The following is a 5,882-nucleotide window of genomic DNA, read 5'->3' on the forward strand; positions in this document are numbered from 1 at the left end:
CGCCTGTCCGTCTCTTCTGCGCGTTGCGGGTTCATGGAAGTTCTCCTCTAGGTCCAATTCGAGGAAAGAGCATCTCTAAACTCGCACACCCACACACGCATACACACACAAAAGAGGCCTGTACAATGAAGGGCTTCCGGCAGACAGGCAAACACTCGAAATGGTCATGGCAAATTAGAAAATCACGCTTCATTTCGACGAGGCCTGGTGGAAGGAGGTTGGGTGAGAGAAAGTTTTTTCTGCCCGTGGATCGGGATGCCAACAATAGCAGGCGAAGTCACGCCTCATTTCGACGACGCAGGCTCAGATGGTCGGTTGAAATTGCTTTCAACACGCGATGCCAGACGCCAACCCTAACAACAGAATGGAGGCCGCTGGGCTTCTTCTCAAAGTGCCTGAAATCTTCAGAAGCTCGCTGCAGCATCTTCGGATGAGAAATGTTGGACATCTATTGCGCTGTCAAGAATTTCTGTTTCTTTTTTTCTTGAAGGCTATGGCTTTTACATCCTGACAGACCACAAGCCGTTAACCTTCGTTTTCAAGAACAGTTCCTCGTACTCAGATAAAGAGCTGTGGCAACATTCTTTTATCTCCGAATTTTCTACCGATATCCGCCATATATCTGGGACCACAAATCAGGGAACTAACGCACTATCGCGGATCGGCGCTGTGCCTGTTGGCCCTGTCGATTTCCAAGCTCTAGCCTCCGCCTTGTAAAACGACCGCAAGCTGCGCCAATTGCGGGAAAAAGACTCCAGCTTGCGCAGGGGTCGCTTCCCTACACAACGACGTTGGTAACGTGCGACACATTGCCGGCAGCTTCTCGCCTGTTGGTGGCCCATCAGTTTCGGTGGCCAATATTCCATTCACTGCACGGGCTAAGCCATTCTGGCATCAGAGCGTCACAGAGGCTTATCACAGACCGCTTCGTCTAGCCAGGGATGAACAAAGCAAAAGAAAATTAATTATGGAGTTTTACGTGCCAAAACCACTTTCTGACTATGAGGCACGCCGTAGTGGAGGACTCCGGAAATTTCCACCACCTGGGGTTCTTTACCGTGCACCTAAATCTGGGTACACGGGTGTTTTCGCCCCCATCGGAATGTGGCCGCCGTGGCCGGGATTCCATCCCGCGACCTCGTGCTCAGTAGCCTAACACCATAGCAACTGAGCAACCACGGCGTGTATTAACAAAGCTGTTCGCAGCTAGGCAAGAAGCTGCCAAGCCTGTTAAGCCTAGAACGTTACTCGGCACATGCGTTTACCGGTGCAGCCGTTTCGACCACCGGAGAACAGCTTCGATCATGTGGTTGGTGGGGCCTCTTCCGCTCTGCCAAGATTTCAGGCACCTCCTCCTGCGTGTCGACGGTACTCAAGGTTGTCTGAGGCGACGCTTCCAGAAGACATCACGGCCGAAAAAGTGGCTGAAGCACTTGTTGCTACGTGGGTGTTACGGTGGGCTTGTCTTTTGCGCATAACTACTGACCGAGGCCGACAATGCCAAAGATCACTTTTTTTCTGCGCTGGCGACACGCTGATGCGCAAACATAACACCACGCCTTACAATCCACAGAGCAGCGGCATGGTCAAGTGTCTCCACCGACACCGAAAACGTCATTGCCTGACATGCTCGACAGACATTACTGTGTGGAAAGGCCACCCCTAGTAATACTAGGGTCGTGAAGAACAATCAAGGATGACCTCCCTTTCAGCGCAGCCGAGCTGCTCTATGGATCAGCAATCGGCGTTCCAGGTCCGTTTTTTGGAACTCAGCAAGGCACTCCGTCAGCGGCCGCGCAGTACTTAGAGAGGCTACATTCCTGGCTCAACCAGCTTCGGCCTACAGCCCCATGTATCGCCCGTGGGCAGCCTGTTTAGTTTCTCGACAATGGACAGAATCACGCACGTCTTGCTGTGGCGCGACTCTATCAAGTCACCATTGACTCCGACTGCCGCCGTCGCCTCGACCATCGCCGACTGTATTCGCCGCTATCGTTGTGCATTGATTGTCACTTGCTTGTAGGGGCACAAGTTCCCCCAGTAAAGAGCTGGCTTCGTCAGTCACAGTTTTGCTATCGTCACGTGGTCGTGACTACAAAGAACATAGTAGCAATACCGTGAACGACAAAACTAACTTTTATTGGGCGAACCTGTGCCCACAAAACAGGCTACACTTATAGCACAAGTTATAGCGGCGAACACGGTCGGCGATCGTCGAAAATCTGACCGGCGGGTGAAGCGCGTCCGCTTTTATACATCAGTCGTCGATTGTTCCAGAGTAATCGCTGGGACCCGCGTGCCTTGCACAAAGTTCTACATTGTTCCCGTCGCGCACACATGTGAATCAGATTACACAAGGTTCCGTCAGAGACAGCGGATAGAACCATCGATAACATTCCAGAAACTTCCGATACATGCAGGCGCGTCCTGCGCTGTGCGATAACATTTGTTATTCGGTAAAAAATGCCTCCTGATAAAGACAAACAAGTACACGTGTCACTATTGTATTCCTGACCATCACTGCAACGTGACAATATCTTTTTTTTACTTATTGGACGTAGTCTACTATGAACATGTTCGGGCTTAATGTTTCAGACGGACTCCGCTCCAGGATACAAATAATGGCCGATTTAACATAACGTGGAATCATCCTCGAAGTAGTTTCGTGAAATCCCAAACAAGTGGAATCATAAGTTATTTATGCGTACTTAATCTCACTCAAATACGAGCTATCTCCAGTTCACTAGAGATGAATCAAACAGAATCGCGTCCCTAGGACTTGCCCAGAGTCACGCCTCCGACTCACCGGTTTTCGGAAAACACAATCGAGCCTGAACAAACTCATACTCACCGTTCTGTATGAGTTTGAGCGAGTAGACGCATGACTGAGTTCGCCGAACTTCGCACGTTGTTAAAACCAAGGCACTTTAGCAACAATTCTTATCTTTTGCAGGGCACTATGAATGCTCCAGGAACTCTGTGTGAAGATTGAAGCAGCACTTTATTTTCTGCAATCCGCAAAAGGTACACAATGAAGAACAACAGCAAGATTACAGCTTGCCTCAACTGTGAGTAGTTACCGCTCTCTTATTTTTGCTTCCTAATACGTGAAGCCAGTAAACTATTCATTTCTTTCATTATATTTTCAGAATCCACACCCTGCAAAGATGAAAAAACCGAGGAAGAACCTAAAGTTGCTGCACTAGTATGCGTGCGTCACCCAACAGAAAACATTAAACTAAAAAATTGGCTTAAGGCGTTATCCGGCAGTACACGTGTTACGATAATGATGCAGACAGTATGCTTAGAATATTTTCGCATTTGCAAAACATTTCTGTCACGCGGACACAACACAAGCAAAAACGCAAGTAAAAGGTAACATTGCAATCACGTTAGGTCGCATTTCTTTCCGAAGTATTTCCATACACTTTTCGGAAGCCATGCCTCCACATACAGCATGCATTCAAATTTTTCTAACTACCACTTTAATTGTAGTATGTGGAATTCTAGTGCACACGGCAAAGGCGCCTCTTACACAAAATATGCTTACGGCGATTGCCGAGTCTAAATCATGTTCGGATCGGCCAGTGTTCCTGTACTCTTCTTCCGATACAGAAAGTCTCTACAAGAGCGCGAAAGAGCTGCCCATTCCGGTGAAATTTCTAAGAGCATCTATGGATGACATAACATGCGAAATGTACGGTTATATTAAAGGGCATCCTGGAAAATGCGGCATCGTGAACAGCAGGCGTGCACTCGACATCCAGCAAACAAGGTTATTCTTTTTAACTTTTCCATGGCCCCATCTTCCACAGAGTTTACGAACTCAACTTTCAGATGCAGCCCGATCGACAGCTGTTCGCTTCTTTATTCCTGCAACTTCGCACGAGGAATTGGTCCATCAATTATCAGTGTTGCTTTGTGACGTAGCCATCGTAACATCGGACTATGTATACGCTCCGCTAAACCGTTTCCGGAACTGCAGTGTTCAACGTGTTGTTAATGTGTCATGGGTATTCTCTGATATTAAGCCAGATGGAAGATATCCTAACGGACATACGTTAAGAATAGCTCGGTCTGACAAAACTGGCACGGCGGGTGGAAGCCTCAGATCAGAGGCATTGGCACTGATAGACGCGTACAAAACACTGAATAACAGCGTTTACATGACAGATGTTGGTACCTGGCGAGACGTTCTGAGCAAGCGGGTTGACTTGGTCCTCAGTCATATTGGAAGCGGCATCCTAATCAGGAGAAGCATATTCGCGGACGCGCAATACAGCCCAGCGCCGCTGTGTTATTTTACTTCAATTCGAAGGGCAAACAAGGTGGCTTTCATTGACTCGTGGACGTCTCTCCTATGGCTCGTTATGAGCCTTGTATCGGCTGGGGCGCACTCGCTCTCTACATTCAAATACGATGCCGATTTTTATCAGACGGGCAGCAGCGCTACCGTGCCACCGGCTTCTTTTTGTTTTTTGTTGCCACTTTTCTCGGTAAAAGCCCTCCGTCATTTCTAGCAAACGCTCTGGCTTTTCGGGGTCTGGCAACTGGTGCATGGATGGTAGGTATGATGGTGTTGGGCAACTACGTCCAGTCCAGTATTACCGCCATTCGCACTGCACCGACAACCATGATGAACGTGTCCTCTTTTCCGGAACTGTACCGCTCTTTCGACAGCCGTAGTTTATGTCCTTGTCTAAACAGGGACTGGCAGTTATTCCTTACTGTTTCGTTTAGTGACGCGTTCTTGAATCGAATCTTATGGCTGGCACAAATTGTGAAATATTGTAACAGAAACACCACATTTGAGCATGATGTCAGTAGGTGCTACCATAGAACTCAGCTAGGTACACACGTGGCCCTATCAGTTTGCACCGGCGAAGAGGTTGAAGTCGCGTCCCATTGGAACCTTCTTCCGGGTGACCTGTACCAGACCATGGTTCAAGCGCCAGCAATACACGTCTTGAATCCGCTCAGGTAAGCTGTTCCTCTACTAAGCTATTAGGAAAGCAAATGAGCTGCACTACCATTTCTTTTGTAGTATAGTGTTTGTGTAGCTATGGAAGTCAATAAGGGACTGAACCAATTTTCATGGTACCCATTTTTTTAGTGCAATCGGAAGCTTAACGGTAAGAGTGTCTTATTATGAAGTGCTGACGCAGAAAACGCCGTGGAACATTTTCTATCAGAATTTCTCGATCTGTAGTGAGGGTGTAGTTCACTGGAAGCATGCTATAAATGGTGATAGGTGAGCGCGATAGCGAGTAGAGGCCGGAATTAGTGGGAGACAGACGACAAGTGTTGCCGTAGCTGTAACAAAGTATGATTTTGTTTATCAAGTTGATGTTCCAGCAATTCGTGTTTTTCGGATTGTTCAAGTTATTTCTACCACATTAGCCACGTGTTCTCGTGGTTAGCTGTCCAACTTGTTCTGTATTTAACCAGTGAAAACGAAAACAATCTGATCAAAAACGAAACGACGCTTTTACACGTGATACTGAGTTAGGCGTGTCACCGTAGCCACGCGTGCGTCTTGCTTTTCGCAGCATAGAATTATGCGCGAGTGTCTAATAATATACCAACTGCAGTTTTAAGCAATAATTATTCTGTACTTAATAACAGTCGACTTACGTATGGTAACCTCATTGTATACATCTGAAGTACCAAGATTTCCCAGCCAGGTCTCGCTGCTTCCTGGTTCTTGAGAAATTCATTGCCAATTTAAAATTACGATTTCTATCTAAATCGCGAACAGCGTGCTAGATTTTATCACTATAAATCATAGTTATTTCATTTCCGTCAACGTCTAATAACAAATTCTTCTCGGTTGTCACTCCCTTTAAACCAACGGAGTGATATTGTTTAATTTGGACGATCTA

The sequence above is a fragment of the Dermacentor variabilis genome, unplaced genomic scaffold (genome assembly GCF_050947875.1).
Source record: "Dermacentor variabilis isolate Ectoservices unplaced genomic scaffold, ASM5094787v1 scaffold_31, whole genome shotgun sequence".
NCBI lineage: Eukaryota > Metazoa > Arthropoda > Arachnida > Ixodida > Ixodidae > Dermacentor > Dermacentor variabilis.